Here is a 21,236-nt window from a genome sequence, read left to right as displayed (position 1 = left end):
AGATATGGATATGTTTCGAAAATCAGGCTGGGGAATCATTATAGTCCTGTTATCCACCAAAAATTCACAAACAGTCGACGAAGTGTAAGAAGATGTATACAACATGGTGCAAAAGACATTGAAAGTTAACCCTGTGGGACTGTTATATAAATTGATTGAGAATGTATGCAAAATTTAGTATTTGCAACATTTATTTTCCCAAAACAAAATCAGACATAAATTATGCTAAAGAAGCTACGATTGAGTACCGTTAACAACTAACAGGAGTTTCAAGGCCACAATTGCCAAGTATCCTGGGTGGCAGCAGTGAGTCAAGTACTCTAGCACTAAAAATGTGGATTGCACAACCTGAGTTGATCTGCCGCTGAGCAGACTTTGATTGTTCAACCTATAGAAGTTTCTCTATACAGGTGTAGCTGAGAGCAAGTGACGATTGAGATCTGTTCGCCCTAACAATACCCTGTTAGGGCGTAGAGATCCTAACAATGTTACCCTGTTAGGTTTGTGCGGCGATGTAACTTGCAAGCTGGCGAGATGTGGAGATGTGTGCGGCGGAGGCGAGACGAATGGATCGTGGCCACAAAATAAATGCAAAATCTCATAGTCTAGCGATCAGGCACACGGATCGCAATTTACTCTCTACCAGAGCCCTGAAATCACGGTAGATTTCAGTGTGTAACACACCAATTCGCTGGTAGAACCAAGGACCAATTTGGCTCACTTATATCATAGAGCGCACAAGGATACCAAACGTCAAAGCTGGTAAACCATAAGCGAATAATTGTGCCCTCAGCAAATGAGTAAAATGGTTCAAATGGCTCTGAGCACTATGGGAGTTAACATCTGAGGTCATCAGTCCCCTAGAACTTAAAACTACTTAAACCTAACTAACCTAAGGACATCACACACATCCATGCCTGAGGCAGGATTCGAACCTGCGACCATAGAGCAAATGAGTAGTCTGAGACGTTTGAAGTCACAATGTTGGTGCAGTAAGAACTTCACCACAGGATCCCTAGTCTAAACTACTCGCAAGTGTAGTCAGTCTCAGGACAGATCCCAAGCACAAACCACACAAGCCACAGAATCGTCCTGAAGATCTCCTATGAGACCAATGTCCAGAAAGTCAGTGCTTCACACCTCCTAAGAAAAAAATCCGTTTTCCCAAAAAGTGCACGAACGACACCACCTTCATGCCACCTTGAGCCAATTGTAGGGTTCTCGAGGTTATAAATCTCCCCTCCCGTATGACAGTACAAACTCACGTCGAACCAGGGCAATAGTTACGAAACCTGCGGCTGTGGAAAAAAAAGGAATCGCTAATTACTGTTTTTTTTAAGTTTTCGTTGAGGGGCAAGATGTTTTCCCCCAAAGTCGCATTGCCTCCCATTGCAAAAAGTGAACAGATACAGTCTTCAAGATCTTTATCTAAATCGAATGTACCTTGGAGCTTGTTAGTCCTAGCTGTGAGGTGTAATAAAGATTCTATCTCTAAACGTTTCTCAGACGCCACGGTATCGTATACAACCAAGGCAGCTGATGGAAGTGAGTCACAGGCCTCTTTGCAGTATTGATGAACACAAAAACTTGTGAATTTTTATTACTTGTGGCTCTGCACACAATGCCCAGTTTACGACTCCATTGTGTAGATGCATCCCTTCACTCCATTGCCCCGACCCCAGGCTTCAGCTGGCACCAATGCAGGTATTGTGGCATTGTTCTGCTGGAGAGCTGTCTTGACAAGGGTCTGCTCTGTCAGCCCAGTACAGCTTCTGGCCTGCTGGGCAAAATTTACTGAAGGATTAGCTCGCCGCCAATTGCTTCCAACTCCCATAAGAACCATAAAATACCTCATGCACCAATGTCATACATAAAGATGAAGGGTGTAGCTCACAATTTGAAGATTGTTGCGAAGATAATACTTTTCTTTACGTAAAGATAATAACATTTAACATCACTTGGACATATATTTATGAATAAAGCAAACGACCCTTTTCAAACTCTCCAAGCACAGCAGCGAGTGGTCCTGACACTGCTGGAGCAACGCAATCGCTTGTCATAGTTAGCTAACAATACCAATTGCGTTAAGCCAGCGTTGCTTCCTGCATTATGAATACCATGACGTGTATGCACTTGACCAAACAATGTGTATACGGCTCGACAGGCCTAAGAGCAGTGCATTGCGGATGTGCTCTCTCTCCTTTCAACTCTTGCGGAAGTCCAGAGAGTGCCAGCGAGAAATGAGTACGACGAACAGGGGCTACTACGTCACTAATGTGGGAAAAGGTGGGAATTTTCGTCGTATGGGAGTCATATATTGATAGCCAAGGTACTCACAGTGAACATTTTGCAGAATGTGAGAACTGCAGCCGAGTCATAACTAGTTTAACTTCATCACACTTCTTTCTATTAGTGAAAAATGATTTTGTGTAATCTTTCTTGTAGTTCTGCTCACTGTGTTAGCACTGTCTAAGGTACTTAGTGGATCAAGTAATAAAGTTATTGCTTTGGCGGAAAAATAAAACGTTTCAAATAAACACTACTGATAAAAAGCTGCAACATTCGCCTCAAAGAAGTAGTCGTACTGTGTTGCACACACCTCTTCCCAGGTTTCCCAGGTGTGCAGTCTTCAGCGTATAGTCGTCTCGATCACAGTCGTCTCGCTCACACTCGTCCGTGGTTGGGGAGGCCCGAACACTGAGCAGACTCGGCAATGCTGTAGGAGAGCAAGTTTTGGCCATGACTGATTTAGACCTTCGAGAGCCTCTTGTTCCCTTTACTGTTTCTGTTCGAAACTCAACAGTTTTAAAACATATTTTATCGTCAGGCGTTTCTCACACAAAATATACGAAAAAATTTCATTGCGTGAGTCACTTTCAGAGGGATCAGTCTACCTCCAGCGTAACACGTCTCATTTTTAATACTCTAATTCAGTCAATCAGAATTAGAGTCATGTTCCGATCGATCGATTCAGTTTGATGTCAATTACAGTAATGATATCAGTGATTGTATAGCTCAAGCCACTTGTTCTTATTTCTTACCAATATCCATTCTGATTGGGAATATGTCCATGGGTAACATTATATGCTGCTTTCAAAATGATATCTGGAACGCTAGCAGTTAGCCACAGTGGCGACGATGGGAAAAGATTTCACGCGGTGAGACATTCAAAGGGCACAGGTAGACCTGTGAGCCCACGCCGACAAGGGGAGGGGTATGCGAAGTAATGTCTTTCCTGGCTTACTTTAATTTATAGAATTCACGGATGTAGGTACAGTGGCACCGGTGCATCACGGTCTTATTGCCTTAGTGGAAGACAAAATTCAAAATTGATCTATCTGACAACGACGTCATTCGAAGGATATCATTGGAGGGCATGTTGAAGGTGTGGCGCTGGGACTTGCACTGCTCTTTTTTTTTCTTTATTGTGATTTTGAAACTTTACACAAAAGGTGGGCTGGCAGCGGCAACGCTACGCCGCTCTTCAGCCACAGTCAGTAAAAAGAGAAAGCAATGAAAACTCAGGAAAATATAACATAACAGTGGACAAAAAACAGTAGACATATTAATTAAAAAGCATGGAGCTATTCACAGGTGGAGTAAAAGATAAAAAACGGTTAGCACTGTACACAAAAACCGACGATTGAGAGAACACATGTGAACGATGGAGTGTGGTTCGGTGAAAACACTGAAGCACTAACACGACGGCACACACGCAGAACCGCCGATGATCTCCAGCGCCTGAATGTTCACTATGACGTGTGCAGCTCCGGGGACCTGCCAGAAGGGGAAAAGGTGGTGGAGGAGGGAGAGGGGTGAGTGTAGATGCCAGTGGCAGTGGAGATGGGAGGGGGAGGAAAGAAGGTATGGTGGTAGGGGAAGCCCATGGGGGGGGAGGAATGGAGGAGGGTGAAAAGGGAGATACGGTGCCCTAAGGAGCAAAGGGAGGGGAGAGGGAGGATCAAAGTTGATAGGGATAGATGGAGTGGGTCAGGGCATCATCCGGGAGGGGAAGTTGGTGGAAGCCACCTTGGGCGAGGGTATGGAGAGTAGAGAGGTGGAGACCAGGTGTGTCGTGGGAATACAGCACGGCAGTGGCTGGGGGTGGGAGAGGATGGGAGAGGCAAGCGGGTGAGTGGGATCGAGTTTACAGAAGGTGTAGAGGATCTGTATCCATTTGAGGAAACGGAGGAGGAGTGGGAACGGAATAAGGTCATGCAAGATCTGTATGGGGAGGGGAGACGGATGTGATAGGCGAGAATGAGAGCATGTCGTTCTAGGATTTGAAAGGATTTGTAAAAGGTACGAGGGGTGGAGACCCAGGCAGGATGGGTGTAGGAGAGGATAGGGCGGATAAGGGATTTACAGGTATGGAGCATGGTGGAGTGGTGTAGACCCCATGTGCGACCAGAAAGTAGCTTGAGGAGACAGTCAGGAGTGTACCTTGACTAGGATTGTCCGGAGATGGGGGGTCCAGGAGAGGCGACGGTCAAGGGTGACGCCAAGGTACTTGACGGTGGGGGTGAGGGTGATAGGACAGCCATACATGGTGATATCGAAATCAAGGAGACGGAAGGAAGGGGTGGTTTTCCCTACAATGATCGCCTGGGTTTTAGAAGGATTGACCTTGAGCTACCACTGGTTACACCAACTGGTGAATCTGTAAAGATGGGATTGGAGAAGTACTGGGAGCGTTGCACGGTGGGGGCGAGGGCGATGAAGGCGGTGTCATCGGCATATTGGAAAAGGTGGACAGGGGGTGTAGGTGGCGGCATGTCCGTCGTGTACAGAAGGTAGAGAAGAGGGGAGTGGACGGAACCTTAGGGCACACCAGCGAAGGGGTAGAAGGTGTAGGAATCCGTGTTATGGATAGTGACATAGGAAGGACGTTGGAAAAGAAAGGATCCGATCGGATGGACGTAATTGATAGGAAGGGCGAAGGTTTGAAGCTTGAAGAGGAGACCAGAATTCCATACAAGGTCGTAAGCACGCCCAAGGTTGAGGGAGAGGAAGATGGCAGACCGATGGGAGGTGAACTGTTCGGAGAGGAGATGAGTAAGGTGAAAGAGAAGGTCATCAGTAGAGAACTACGGTCAGAAGCCACGCTGAGTAAAGGGGAAGTAGGTGGGGCTGGCGGAGATGCAGGTGAATGTGTGGGGTAAGGTTCGATTCCAGGACCTTGCTGAAGACTGAGGTAAGGCTGATGAGACAGTAGAAGGAGACTGCGGATGGTGGTTTGTCAGATTTGAGGAACATCAGCCTATGGGAGGTTTTCCACAGATCAGGGTAGTAGCTGGTGAACAACACCACATTATAGAGCCTGGCCAGGATGGAGAGGAAGGAGGTGGGAATTTCACAGAGGTGGTGATAGGTAACACAATAGTGACTAGGAGTGGTGTTGTGTTTCATACGGAGTGTAGTGATCATACCCTGACTAGTGATTGGGGCACTGAGTTCATTGTGTGTAATGTTGTCTGAGTACTGGAAGCCAGGAGCGAGTGCAGGGACACATGTGTCAGTTTCATTGTGGACATCTGGGAAGAGGGAGTAATAGAACTGGGGATTGTCAGAGAGGGTAAAGATATCGGAAAGGTAGGAGGCAATGTGATTGGCCATACTAAGGTCGTCTGGGAAGGATTGGTAATCATGAAGGAGACGGTAATAGAGGGGTGTGTGTGTTTAGATCCGGTAAGGCAGCGGAAGGCGAACCAGTACATGGACAAGCTGATAGAAAGTATAGCATTAAGACGGGTGCATGTCTGTCGCAAGTCCTGGCGTTTCTTAGCCACAAGCAAGTTCCTGATGTGTCGTTATAGTTGCCAGTGGCGTCGTATTGTGCCTGGGTCACATGTGTATGGGAAGGCATGGTAGAGATGGTGGGATTCACAGAGGAGGTGGATGGCCTGTGGGGGTAGAGTAGGAATGTATTGTTGGACAGTGACAGAAGGTACATGGGTCTCCACAGCCTCAGACAAGGTCTGCTTGAGGAAGGAGGCAGCATGGGTAACATCATCAGGGTGGTGGTAGCTAAGGGAGTTGCTACAGACCTGGGTACAGAGGGTATCCCATTTGGCATTCCAGGTGACACTGGAATAATCATGGACATATTTCAGAGGAGGGTCAATGCAAGGATTGGGATGGGGGCGACAACCATCTGAAATGGTGAGGTGGACAGGGAGATGGTCACTACCAATGGGGTCCAGGAAATCCACCGCTATATGGCTAAGGAGGTTGGGGGAGGAGAGGACAACATCTGGAGTGGTACTGGATTCAGGGATTCAGAGCAGGCGTACTGGGGAATGGGAATGAGGTCGCCTTGGAGGGAGGAGAGAAACCGACGCCAACGCTGTAACTGGACGGTGGAATGACTATGGATGTTGAGGTAGGTGGTGATCAGGTAGGAGGAGAAGCTACGGTTGATGTGGGAAATGAAGTCGAAAGGAAGAGGGGCATTAGGGCAGTCATAGATGGTGGTGCATATTATGATAAAGTGAGGGAAGAAGAGACTAAGGACCAGGTGTACTGTAGGGTTGTGAAGGAATGGTTGGAGCCAAACAGGGATCTGGAGGTGGTGGTCAATGGCTACTCTGCCACGCGCTATGAGGGGATTATCGGAGTGCTGAAAGAAGTAGGGCGAGGTGTGGCCGGTGCGCTTAGACTGAAGAAAGGTTTCATTGAGGAAGAAGGCATCCATGAGGTGGTTTGTGAGGGTGTGCAGGAGGAGGTACTTATTGGTGGGAAGGGAACGGATGTTATTAAACAGTATATGGTGCTGTCACACCATGACAGGATTGAGACAAGGGTGTCGAGACGGAATAAGATAAAGTGGGCTTGGTTATGGGAGTGGGTGGCATATGTGTTGAGGTGGAAGACGGATCGTATGGTTAGGGATATCTGCTGGAGGGTGTGGAGGCGCTGTCATGGGTGGACGTCTTGGAGGGTGATTGCGACAAACCTGATGATGTCCTCAGCAGTGGCGGGGGGGGGGGGGTGACAAAGTTAATTGCCAGGAGCGGTGTGGGCGTCCAGAGGAGGGACAGGGACGGTGAGTTCAGGAGAGGTGGGGGGCGGTGTCGGGCCTTGCATTTCTGGGAGTAAGTGGGATGCGGGAGGTTGCAGGTGTTGCTGGAAGGAGGGACTGTAGGTTGGGCTCTGCCGGAGGAAGTGCACCTGTTTACAGTGTGGGCAGATGGGGGCCTCGCAGCACTCAGATGTTGGGTGTGCGTTGTAGTGCAGGCACTTCTAGCAGAGGAGGGATTGAGGAGGGGAACAGAAGGTGTCGATTTTGTGCCGCCGATGGAATAGGCGGGCACCTTTCAGGAGATGGTTGATGGATGGGGTGTGTTTGGAGACCACCTGCATAAGGCGGGTGGGGTTGGCAGTGTTAAAAATCCGGCATACTGCCCATATTTCCATGTACGGGTACACCTTTAGCTCTGTCAACGCCTCCTCCTCCGTCATCGTCAGACTAGGCCAAGTGATCACGGTGGTGAGGGTTGGTGGACGATGCAAGGGTTGGGGGACAGGGAAGGAGCAGGGGTGAGGGATACATTGGGGCCAGAGCGGGTAATGGTGGGGGGGTAATGGAGATTCTGGAGAGGATGTCTGTGTGAAGAGTGTGGCCGGGGGAGGTGATGAGAATGGAGTCTCGGCAGGGAGTGAGGAGGGAGATGGGGGCTGTGGAAAAGTGTCAGTGGAAGAGCAGGGCGAGGTTTCGGGCTTCAAAGAGTGAGGGATCCATACGGGACAGATTTGTAGGAGAAGGGGGAGGAGGAAGAGGAGGTGGTAGAAGGGACTGGCAGGGAGAAATCCATGGCATCCACAGGGGTGGGAGGAGGAAGAGGCTGGGACGTTTTGGGAGTGGAAGAGGTGGGGGTACCACTGAGACGTTTAACTGCTACAGAAGGATGACAGTGGCGTGGGGGATTGGAGCAACAGGGAGATCGCGGGTGGTGGCAGGTCCCGTTGTGGGTGCTGGTGCTAGTGTTGGCGAAGGCGATGGTGAAGGTGACAGTGAAGTCGATGGAGACAGTTATGCATGGCCCTCTAGGCCACTAGTCTGGCGGTGCTGTTGGGACAGTGGCAACATGGTGAGGGAGGGGAGGGGAGGGATCAGAGGAAGATGCTGAGGAGGAAGGAGCCAACGGCGGGGAAACGAAAAGTGCAGGAGAGGGGAGGGCGAGAAGTGGTAGGATGGAAGGAGGTGGTGGTGACTGAGCACACCACGTAATTGTGGTGGTGGCAGCGGATGGTGATGTACAGATGATGGCGGTGGAGGTGGATGTGGTGGTGGAGGTAGTCATGATTACAATGGGAAAACAAGGAAAAGAACAGGGCAGGACTGAAGAAAACGAAATAAGAAAACTAGGAACCCACAAAGACGGACGAAGACGGGCAAAGACGCTAATTGGGGCCGAAGCCCCACTCCGCTGCCGCCGAAGGGAGGCGACCGCAAAGGTTGCTGGGCTGCACCGCTGCTGGGCTGCTGCGCTGCACTGCTTATGCTGGCGGGACTGCGGCTGCTGGCAGGACCACTGTTGCTGCTGATGTCTGGACCGCTGCTGCTGCTGGCTGTAGCGCTGGTTGGCTGGCTGGCTAGTCCTGGAAACACCTAACGCTTCGATAAGTGACTACACCACTATCGAAGGGCGGTACCCTTTCGAGGTACCGCCGGAGATGTGGGGTCAGCTGATCCTCTCAGCTCCCTATATATGCTGTCCGCAAGACCGCTGCGGCAGATGGTGGCGGTGGTGGTGGAAGGAACAGGGTGGACGGGAAGCAATACTTCGGACCGTGCTCTCGCCTGCAGAGTATACGCTACCGCCGTCGGAAGCAGTGGACACCATCCGGGAACAGCTCATCCTTCCCAGGTTTCCAGCCCTGACTGAGTTGTAGGCCATTATCTCTATTAATTATATGATATTGCAGTCTGCTTTCGATGGCCTCTTTCATTATGCAATTCCAGAAAGTGGACAGTCTAAGTATTTTGGTGTTTTCGTAATTCATACAATGACCAGTTTTTAAATTATGATCGGCCAAGGCTAATTTGGTGGTCTGGCGTAGTTCAGTATGGCTTTTATGTTCACGGCACCGCTCTTCTACCGAGCGAACGGTTTCCCTAGTGTATTATTTGCCGCACTGGCAGTAGATTTAGTAAACGATCGATTTGCAGGGGCCTAGCTATTTCTTTACTGAGACTAGTAGATACAAGCTTTTTGCAGGAGGTAGAAATACACATTTTACATTGTATGGCTACGAGATCCAGTGATATTTCTGAGAATATTTCCGACGAACGGTACGCACGACAGTGACTTGTACTCTTATTTTTTCTTATTTCTTGGGACACGTCTAATGTACTCATTACTGTGTCATTTCTTCTAAACGTGCCTCACCTCAGCTGGAAGGCTGTCTTGCTCGCAGACGGACCATGCTTTGAGAACGAGTGTGCGTGAAACGCCACCACCCTGGAAGTTCCGGCGGCTACTAGAGGCAAGCAAGTACAGATCAGTGTGTGTAGGCTTCCTGTACACACTATGTCCCAGTTTGCCACCAGGTTCCCATTTCCTGCTCTCTGGACACCTGAGAATTCTATAAATGGGGAGGGTAATAGTTCCACCCACCCGATCCAGCAGTGCTGTCGACGCTTACTGTTCTATTCGGCACCGTCTGGATGGCGCACCGAGCTTTATTCATGAGCTGCTACAGTTGGCATTGTACACAGTCCGGTAACATCTTGGAAAGCAGGTAGAACAGATTCTTACCTCCCTCCTGAATGCGGAGAAAGTCGAGCTGTTTAGCTTTGTTTCTGACCGTTTTTTCGCCGCCGAGTGTAAGATTTGCAGCCAAATCCTTGTGGCACAAGGTATTCTTTCCCCCATGTACTACGAGTAGAGAGGAGCTTATGTGATACTCTCAGAAACACTTCTGATAGTGGTAATGTTGGAGCCATCTTTCTGAAAGTTGAACGCTGATGGAGAGTGGACTGGTGAGCTAAAAATACAGTCGGTGACTTACTTTGCAGACCAGAATGTTCTTTGTGTAGCCGGAACGCCGACTGATTGGAGAACACTTTTAGCATGATACTATGGTGGCACAATAACAGCGACAATTACTCCATTGGCAAGTGCTGTGCACAACTCTTTTCCTTCGTACCTTTTGTCCGGACTCGGAGCAAAGCAGGGAGAGGAGTGGCTTTTAGACATCACTTCTTTCGCAGCTATAGTGCAATGTACTTAGGTTCCTGAGTTTTCTCTTGGTGACGTGGAAGGACGTAATGCAGTGGCAAACAAATGGTTCTGAGCACTATTGGACTTAACATCTGAGGTCATCACTCCCCTATACTTAGTACTACTTAAGTAACCTAAGGACAGCACACACATACATGCCCGAGGCAGGATTCGAACCTGCGACTGTAGCTCCAGCACGATTCCGGACTGAAGCGCCTAGAACCGCTCGGCCACAAGGGCAGGGAATGCAGAAGCAGTTCCGTTACGGTCTTAACAATAATTGAGTATCTGCCCCCGCCATGTTTCATGCGGCTCATATTATAGCACCGCCCCCCCCCCCCTCTCCCTTCCAGAATTTTCTCAAGTTAGTTAATGCTAGTGTATCTCTATAACATGTTCCTGTTTGAGTAGTGGTAAAAAATGTGCTGTTTTGAAGAGTGCGCCGCAGTTTGTGTAAAGCAGTTGCCCTATGTTTCTGGCGGTGGCCCCCCAGTGCTAATCGCAGCTCTGGTGTCTCCCTCGGGTGGGAAAGCGGAAAGGTTGCCTGTTCACGTGCATTTAAGGGGCGCTATGAGCTCTGTAGTGGAGAGTCGGTCAGTCAAATGGTTCAAATGGCTCTGAGCACTATGGGACTTAACTTCTAAGGTCATCAGTCCTCTAGAACTTAGAGCTACTTAAACCTAACTAACCTAAGGACATCACACACATCCATGTCCGAGGCAGGATTCGAACCTGCTATCGTAACGGTCGCGCGGTTCCAAACTGTAGCGCCTAGAACCGCTCGGCCACCCCGCCCGGCCAGTCGGTCAGTCGAGGCGCTTATATTCAGTTGGTCAGCTGGCTCAGTGTGGGGTAGTCAGTGTCTGTCGGTAGACGGAGTGCGAGTATGTCAGTCGATTGGATCAAACTTTAAGCCAGAAAATGAGAGTCTTGTCACTCCGCCAGTAACAGAACTCAGCTAGTCGGTGCTGAGTTCCTGCAGGCAGCCAGTCTGCTTGGGCAACTGTCAATGGCGGTTGGATTGGTCGGTTGGTTGTTGGCGGACTGAGTCACGAGATTACTTTGTAAGTAGGCTGTTTACGTTTTTATATTGGTAACGCCACGTAGCGCTCTGTATGAAAACCACTGGCTGTGCTGTGTGCAATCTGTGGCTTGCTGGCATTGTAGGAATATTCGCTGTTGTAGTGTTGGGCAGTTGGATGTGAACAGCGTATAGCGTTGCACATTTGGAGTTGAGCCGACAGTAGTGGTCGATGTGGGGAGAGAGATGGGGGAGTTTTGAGAGCGGATGATCTGGACGTGTGTCCATCAGAGACAGTCAATTTTAGCTTCCAAGGTGTCGTGATTTTCGTGAACAATAGTTTGCAGTTCTTTTATGGCTGCTTCGTGATTCTGTAATGCATTACCTTGACGCAAAAAAAAATAGGTTTAAAATGCTCACAAATCTGTGTTTTTACGTGATTACAGACTTTTTGACATTTCGATTCCACGTTAAGTAACTCAGCAGTTACATCTTTACACGTTTGTTCAAGCAATTTTTCCATTGAGTCTAACTTTTGAAGCTGTTGCTGTGTTTGCCCCTGATTTTGTTCCATTGTGACTAACATTTGAAGCTGTTTTCCCATTTGTGTCTGATTTTGTTCAAGAGTTGTGTCTGATTTTCAACACTTTGTCCCATTTGTTGCATTAATTGTAATAACAATGCAATGATGTCTGAAACCTGTTCCTCAGTGCTATTCGGCAGTGCATTTGAACCGGCAATATTCGCATTTTGAAAAACAGAAAATGTGTCTTGACTTATTTGAGAAAACTGCGGGGACCAAAAACCTGAATCTACAGTATTTGCATGATTGTGTCCTGTCGTTTCGGATTCGTGAGGCGAGCTGTTGTCGACTGATCGATCGATAATGCTTCCCTTTACACTCATTTTTTCACTGTCTACACCATTATTTGCCGCCTGGTCCATTTCCCTATGCACAATTACCAAATTACTACTCTGAGTCCGCAGCTCGTGGTCGTGCGGTAGCGTTCTCGTTTCCCGCCCCCGGGTTCCAGGGTTCAATTCTCGGCGGCGTTAGGGAGTTTCTGTACCTCGTGAGGATTGGGTGTTATGTGATGTTCTTAGGTTAATTAGGTTTAAGTTGTTCTAAGTTCTAGGGGACTGATGACCATAGATGTTAAGTCCCATAGTGCTCAGAACTACTTTGAACAACTTTGAATGTCTGTTAATTTATTACGCGGTGGTGTTGATAAGCTACGCTCGTTGTCACTATCATTTCTCAATTTACTTTGGGGCCTAGTGTTACGTTTTTCACATGCCAGTATTATCATGCATTTCACACCATATCAAGAAACGCACAATTTGATGAGCAAAAATAGGAAAAAACATTAACATAGCACTGAAAATAACATCTAATTAATTGCAAGCGCAGCCGTGAAATACTTGATGCAAATCTACAGGCATGCCTCATCTGTTTTACAGTACAACAATGAAAAACCACAACTACAGAGAAGATTCTCTCTAAAATTACGCGCTGTCAATAAACAATAGCACCACTAATTACACAAACTACAAGAAAATATCAGATGATTCGAGTGAGGTATCCTCGCCTAAGGGTCGGCATATGAAACGGCCCCTTTGGTAAAATTAATGAATGATTGTGTTGATAAACCCCTTACCTTATTTGATTTTCAAACAGCTGAGCAAAACTGAACGTGCACAGATATTTCTCTCTTTACTTTTTCAGATCATCAATAAACTGACACACAATATTTTTAGCACAACGCAATCTGACTTTCAATAATCCCTACAAATGAATGGCCCTGACTGACAATAGCCTATACCTTTCATGAATCACTTGCCTCACAAAAATCTTCGTTACTCGAACTACTGCAATACAGCGTGCGCCAATAATGCCAGCTAAATAAAAGATTCTGACTACTGAAAGCACTAACTACTGATAGTCATAGTTAGCAAATGAAAGATTTCGACAGAGAACAAACAATATATTTACCTTAATAGTGTTCAAAAGTCATTGACATCTATTTTGACAAATTTCCGTTTTCTGACGGACGCACATCCAGATCATCCGCTCTCAAAACTCCGCCATCTCTCTCCCCACTGCTGGCGGCTCACCTCCAACTGCGCAACGCTACGCGCTGTTCACATCCAACTGACCTACACTACAATGGCAAATATTACAACAATGCCAACTAGCCACAGACTGCATACAGCACAGCTAGTGATTTTCATACAGAGCGATACGTGGCGTTACCATTATGAAAACTAAACAGCCTATTTACAACTTGTCCGCCTCGAGCGTCGGCGCATGTGAGGTCCCCACATGAGTCCAGTGGGCAGCGCCGTATAGAAAGGGGTTGTGGCTTCGCGGTTCACAAGAGAGCAACAGGAGCGGAACCACGATATCGGACTGGCCGGGTCGAGCTGCGACGCCGTGCGACGGGAGATCGGCGCGCCTTCCTGCGTCCGTTGAAGCGGCTGGCAGCGGATGGTTCGGGAGAGCGTTGGGGCTTCTGCGCCATGTCTTCGCCAGAAATCGCAAGTTTATTGTGAGTTAAGTGATTGGAAATATGTTGTTTCATTTACTTGTTAAATTCTACTTGTTTTCTTGGTGAGATCACGAGCCGCTTTCTTTTTGGGTCGTCCAACCATTCTTCTCCGTTTGCCCACCCGTGGGAAGGTGGTTATTGTGAATTGAGTGGTCCATTTTCCCCTTGTGGAATTGGGAAGGTTTAGAGCAATCTGCGCTTCGGGTTGTTTAGGAAACACATCTCCCCCCCCCCCCCCTTTATGTCAATCTGCCATACGTTAATAGCTCCCTCTGTCATGTTTGTCGGATCAGTGTTAACGAATTTATACAATTAACAGAACGCAGCACGTCATTCTCAATGGAGAGAAGTCTTCCGAAGTAAGAGTGATTTCAGGTGTGCCGCAGGGGAGTGTCATAGGACCGTTACTATTCACAATATACATAAATGACCTGGTGGATGACATCGGAAGTTCACTGAGGCTTTTTGCAGATGATGCTGTGGTGTATCGAGAGGTTGCAAAAATGGAAAATTGTACTGAAATGCAGGAGGATCTGCAGCGAATTGACGCATGGTGCACGGAATGGCAATTGAATCTCAATGTAGCGAAGTGTAATGTGATGCGAATACATAGAAAGATAGGTCCCTTATCATTTAGCTACAAAATAGCAGGTCAGCAACTGGAAGCAGTTAATTCCATAAATTATCTGGGAGTACGCATTAGGAGTTATTTAAAATGGAATGATCATATAAAGTTGCTCGTCGGTAAAGCAGATGCCAGACTGAGATTCATTGGAAGAATCCTAAGGAAATGCAATCCGACAACAAAGGAAGTAGGTTACAGTGCGCTTGTTCGCCCAATGCTTGAATACTGCTCAGCAGTGTGGGATCCGCACCAGGTAGGGTTGATAGAAGAGATAGAGAAGATCCAACGGAGAGCAGCGCGCTTCGTTACAGGATCATTTAGTAATTGCGAAAGCGTTACGGAGATGATAGATAAACTCCAGTGGAAGACTCTGCAGGAGAGACGCTCAGTAGCTCGGTACGGGCTTTTGTTAAAGTTTCGAGAACATACCTTCACCGAAGAGTCAAGCAGTATATTGCTCCCTCGTACGTATATCTCGCGAAGAGACCATGAGGATAAAATCACAGAGATTAGAGCCCACACAGAAGCATACCGACAATCCTTCTTTCCACGTACAATACGAGACTGGAACAGAAGGGAGAACCGATAGAGGTACTCAGGGTACCCTCCGCCACACACCGTCAGGTGGCTTGCGGAGTACGGATGTAGATGTAGATGTAGAAGGTAAGGGCCGAATTCCTAAAATATGATTTTATCTTGCCTATCATCTTCCGAGGCGATATATGTGTAATTTAGAGCATGTTGTACACTTTATGTAAGTTTGAATTTCATGAGTTTTGTTTAAATAGTCATTTTTATAAAGTTGCCACCCTTCCACCGTAAGAGCCCTTTTAAAAACAAATTGCACTTTTGATGGAAAATAAGTTCTTAGTGTGTGTGTTTGCACCATTTCCATCCCTCTTCAGGGTGCATAGTTACTGTGTTTGTATGAGTTTAGTTTAAAGTAATCTGGTGTGTTGTAGATTTGCACCAGTGTAGTTTTTCAGAGGTCGTTTTGAGCGGTCGTGACTACGGCCGTGTTGAAAGGGAGCGGAAGGTTCTCAGCCGAAGGCTCCTACTGAAAAACAATTTTTTTTCTGGCTCTGAATAATTGTAACTTGATATTTCGAGGGTGCTTTTCTGCTTATAATTTTAAAACTATTTTGAAAAAGCTTTAAGAATAAATTTCACATTTGTTAAATTACAACTTGATACTTCGGGGATGCTTTACTACTTATAAATTTTAAATCCGTTTTTGAAAGACTTTTATGAACAAAATTTCCATTGGTTGAAATTTATTTTATTTCCATCAGTTACTCCTTGGCAACTACTTCCACGCTCACATAGTGTGTTAATGTTATTGATGAATCGCTAATAAATAAAGTAAATTCTTTAAGAGAATATTTTGAAAGTAGATATTCACGGTTCTCAATTAGATCTTTCTTTTACTGTGTGCTGAATACCATGTCGTTTATTGGCCTATGCACACTAAATGTGCCTGGAATAAACTTTGGATTCACTTTGGCCTAGATTACAATTTAGTGGTTAGCGAGTCCTTTTCCCATGCAGTGTGCTTCATTGATTTTGTGAAGGCCAACGACCACGACTCAGTTACCATGGCCGGCGGTTCGATATCGTTAATTCCGCTGCGTGGCAGTTATTAATTTAGTAGCTCACTGGGGATTGATTGGTTTGTCAGTAGCCCGTCTGATTCAGATCGAATAGCTTTATGAATGGGTTCAGACTCGGTTGCCTGTTCGCAAGCTGATACGTCAATATCTCTCTTATGGGGATACAGGTATTGTTAAAAATAATTTACTTCACTTCTCCTCGATTTGTTCGGTTGATTACATGGGGCGTCAAGGGCGCTCATTATCTTCAACGTATTCATGGCGTGTTCAGAAACACTTATATCACTCTTTAAGTCTTTCTTTCACCCTTAGCATACACTTCAAAAGTAATATTTAACATTTCTGAACGCTGCTCGACTTTACTCCGTTCGTACAACGAACTAAAGCTCTCTAGGCGCTACAGTCTGGAACTGTGCGACTGCTATGGTCGCAGATTCGAATCCTGTCTCGGGCATGGATGTGTGTGATGTGATTAGGTTACTTAGGTTTAAGTAGTTCTAAGTCCTAAGCGACTTCAGATGTTAAGTCCCATAGTGCTTTGAGATATGTGAACCATTTGAACTAACACTCAGATCCATATTTATACCAAACAAAAAATCAACCATGGTACCAAAACACATGTAACCTGTTTCAACCATTTAAAACATTTATTATACCTGGCTAAGAATGCGCAGGTAATTTTCAGATATGTTTACCGCCACATAAACGAAAGGTGTGAGTGCTTGTCACTAACGCAGCACACGATATTACGAAGTGCCAGTTACTTTCTAAGCTCATATTGCATACCATCTAAGTAAAACTGGTGCTGACGTAGTTCATCTTTGCTGTATGGGTGGGGAAGTACTTACGTGTTGTACTTTAAAATATTAATTTTATTAATTTTAAATTTAATTAATTTCTACACCTCGAAATATTTCAGCATCTTTGAGACGGCTCAGAAAATTCGAACGTCTTACTTCATCATGCATTAACGTTATAAGCGTGATTAATCGACCTCGACTTATGTGTAACACAACATAATAGCCAAGTCAAGTAGATGAGGAGGCTGGAAGCCTAGGATGGCCGCGTCGTAAACTTTATGCCCGCATGACGAGAGAAGCGTATAGATACTGGAGCAAGATAACAGCGTAGTCTAATGTGTCTTTGGCAATGAAAGATGTTTTGAACGAGTGTGTAATAAGCAGTAATAGGGATATACTATAACAACTTATACCTGGTTAAAATGTCATACTGCAAGCAAAGAACGCAAGACAACCCATTCCGAGGTTTTCCTGGAGCTCTGAGATAAAGGAGACCGTTTCTATTTACAAACAGACAGTGGTAAACTGTTGTTGAAGTCGGCTTGGTGATATTACGAGATCTCCATGAAGATGCAGACACTGATCATCAACACAACGTGACCGTGAAGTCATTAACAAAATGGACAATTGTTTTTGAAAGTTTTAGTAATGAAGATGGAGTTTCACGTTCTATAATTGTCGTAAAAATGAAGTCTATCAGTGTTGTGAAATCGTCATGTTACACCATCATTGTACAAATAGCTTACCAGCGATTGCTAATCGGAATCGAGTAGTAGCAATGAGTGGACCATATAAATAAGTCATTTAAATAACGCATTTCCATTTGATTTTTTGCAGCTTCGTATTACGAATTCGCTTTTAACCATCGTATGTATTTCAGTAGTAATTAACTAACATTAAATCAGGACATCCATTTACGTCTGAAGAGCAACAGTAGCTGATTTCTGCAGTCATGCTGATTTTCAAGTGCTCTGCAGTTTTCTGTTGCTTGAGTTGTAGTGTAACGTCTTAACATATTTTCTATCTGACGAGACTTAAAGAACCCCTCCAGAACCTCATAAAAACTGTGTCGCGTTCTGTAACAAGTATTAATACTTATTTTCAATACATTCCCTGCTAAGATGGTAACGATTAACAACGCGCCTTTCCAAGAGTCTATATCTCTCTGTCTGACAGCACACCCACGGGTTATTGAGAAAGTAGATGCGATTATTTAACAGTACGTTTCTACGATTTTTCTGTGATTAATCTCATGTGTTTTGTTTACAACTGTATTTTAAGACTGCACCAAGAATTCCGGTTCCTAGCAACACATGCTAACAGCTGAACTGCCTTGAAGGATTTCGAAATACACGATGCCCTCCTCATCACATCAGACGCCTTACGCCGGTCTCTGTGGATAGTGAGGAACATTTTTATCCTCTGCTTTTTATTTTCTAGAGTTAATCACTGATATTTTTCCGATTTTTTAAAATTTTGACAAGAATTAATTTAGGCACAAATCGAAGTCTTGTCCCGAAGTTCTCGATATTGATCATGAATTAATAACAGAGGGTGGGGATGCAGAGAAGCATAAATTGTCAGCTGCTCATATTTTATGCTTAAAATTTATTCTCGTACCTTTAATATGTATGAATTTTGTTGTCATGAACTACAAATGTTATGCTATGGTAGGCTGCTCGTAATACATAATAGCTGATAACTGTTGGGAGATACGATTTGGATTAATATCGCCTAAATGGTACAGATGGTCTCGATTAACACCAGACTGTGTTCCTGTATCTGAAAAATTCTTGATGCGGAAGTCACTATAGTATAAACTGCAAATTCATTTTGTTTACAGGTATAGCCTTAATGTCTCTCTGTTAGAAAATAGAAAGACTATATCCACATACTCTCACTATTGCTACACGATGAAACTGAAGGACAGTAAGTGTTCGTCTGCTCCGCTTTCTTTGCTACAAGAACAAGAGCACGAGTCACACTACACCGAATGAAAAAACTTGCCATTCTTATCATCTATCACACACCCTTCTTCAGCCCACTAACAGGACAAACGTTTTTCATATCTGGAAAATTTATGGTATATTTCCAAATATAACAAAATTTTCAAATATAGATAGTAAACAGATAATGATTATCACCTGGTCAAGATCGGTATGGCAGCTCGCTAGCTTCCAGGCAGCTTTACTTTCTGAAACGCTGAACTAACTTCAAATAAAAAAAAAGCTTCTATCCATTATATCATCAACTGTTTTTTATAAACGAAGAGAATAATGAGGATGAACTAAACTAATGGTGGCTGTGCCATTTATGAGATGTCCTCGACGTAACGTATAACAATATACCGCTTGTGATATCTAATGAAACGAATATTACGCTTGGCGAAGTACATCAGCAAGAAAGGGGTAGTGGGTGTACGCTTGAGAGCCAATAGCCCATTGTTATTACCGTTTTTCTTTAATGCTATTCCTGTTCGGAGGAGTGAGGAAAGACAGATGAACGAGTTTAATAAATTTTAGGGCTAATGGAATTTTTTAAGACCATGACGTTACAGTTAAATCAACAGGATTCGCAAGGGACGTAATGCTTCGGGATTTCCATTGCTAATTTGTAACTGAATATTAATGCGATTGAAAATGGAAGATACTTTAATAATGTGGCTCTCTAACTTTGGGTAGTGTCGTCACTTTCACAACATTTTGAAAAGTCGGCTATTTTAAAGATCTTTGACAAACAATGTGAATTGCTTTTGCTGAGTTATTATTACCATCTGTATGATTCAGTCTTGGTGCTAATAACGTAGCTACAGAGTTTCGGAAGACGCTGGTTTGGATTTATTTGAGTCAAGGGGAAGAAGTTATTCCTATTTACGGCTGTACTTATATGCTCTGGAAGCAACCTCATAGTGTATGGTGGAGAGTGCTTTGTTTACCTGTCACTACCTCCACCCTCGGCGTTTCTAGTCACAGGCGGGAATGGTGTTCAGGAAGAACATTTGTTATAAACGTTTTAGTGAGCTCCACTCCCTGTGCTTTTTCCTCCATGGTATTTTGGCATGATAGGCATAGGAGGAAAGTATTTGTATGTTGGTTGACTTTTCTAGGAACGTTTGCTCTTGGAAATTTAACAATAAGCCACAGTGTGATGCGTAATGGCGCCCTTGTAGCGTGACATCTTCCTGAAGTTTTTAGTCTTACTAAACGAACCTGTGACGACACGCACCGCTCTTCTTTGGATATTCTCTCTTTCCACTATCAGTCCTATCTGATAATAATCCCAGACTGATGACCGTCAATCTGCGTATCGTCTAATGGCAATCTATACTAAAGACCCACTACCTAAGGATTCTTCCAAACGATTTGATGGGATACGCCAATATACTCCCGACCATAAAGGCATTTGAAAGACTTCTTATTCTAAATCAATTACTATTTTCTGTAGCACTTAAAGAAAAGACATCCGATGAAATCGCGAGAAGTATTGCTGCAAAAGATACCAAATCAGAGATAATTTTTTTGTGTGTCATTGTCATTTCGTAAACAAGAAATGTAAGACAGTATATTGAAGAGCAAAACAAAATTCATGGAAAATTTCCTCAAATGATTTTGTAAACGTAATGGAAAAGAACTATAGTAGAGTTGTGCGGGTTGAATGTATGTGTAAAAACAACTACGAGTAATTGTCATAAGCAGGATTTATATATTTCTCTTAAAAACCACCATTAACGATTTATGGCTTACAAAACCCATCTTTATCTTCCTGGAACGTGTTTTTTGTTGTCACATATTGTAGTGTTTTAGTGACATAATATTGTAAATAAAAAATCCTTTTACTTCTCAAAAACCTGCTATAAATACCTCTAAAATTAGAAAATTTATTTTCATTGGGTTTTGAATACGCATTTGACGAGCTCGTTGCGTGGTACATTTTTCAGAGCACAACGTGAACACACAGTTTTTTCAGAGTTTAAACTGATTCAAGTGTTTTAAGACGTTGCAGTGTATTTCGCTTAAAAATTATGTAACGAGTTGTAGTATTAGGTCGATAGTTGTGACGAAAAAGGCACGTGAAAGGTGAGATGTTCCAGGCGAAGTAGATGCTGACAGAGGCCAATTCAATATAGCCGGGCTATTTCTCTCATTTCAACTATAAGGTCTATGTAATATGACATGAAACCTTTTAAAAGATCTGTCAACGTGACCAGTGTATAAAAGGTGAAAATTCGTTTACAGGAACGAAGTTTTAAAAAACATCGGAAAAAGGCAGAAATCAAAATAGATCAAAATGGTGGGGTTGTTGCGCCCATACAAGTGGCTATTCCACCCAGTACATTTCAATATCAAAATCACAAGGATTTACCACAGGTAAACATATTTCGTCCTATTGCTCTCACACACATTTC

This window comes from Schistocerca gregaria, chromosome 5 (assembly GCF_023897955.1).
Source record: "Schistocerca gregaria isolate iqSchGreg1 chromosome 5, iqSchGreg1.2, whole genome shotgun sequence".
NCBI lineage: Eukaryota > Metazoa > Arthropoda > Insecta > Orthoptera > Acrididae > Schistocerca > Schistocerca gregaria.
This window is presented reverse-complemented; position numbering follows the sequence as displayed.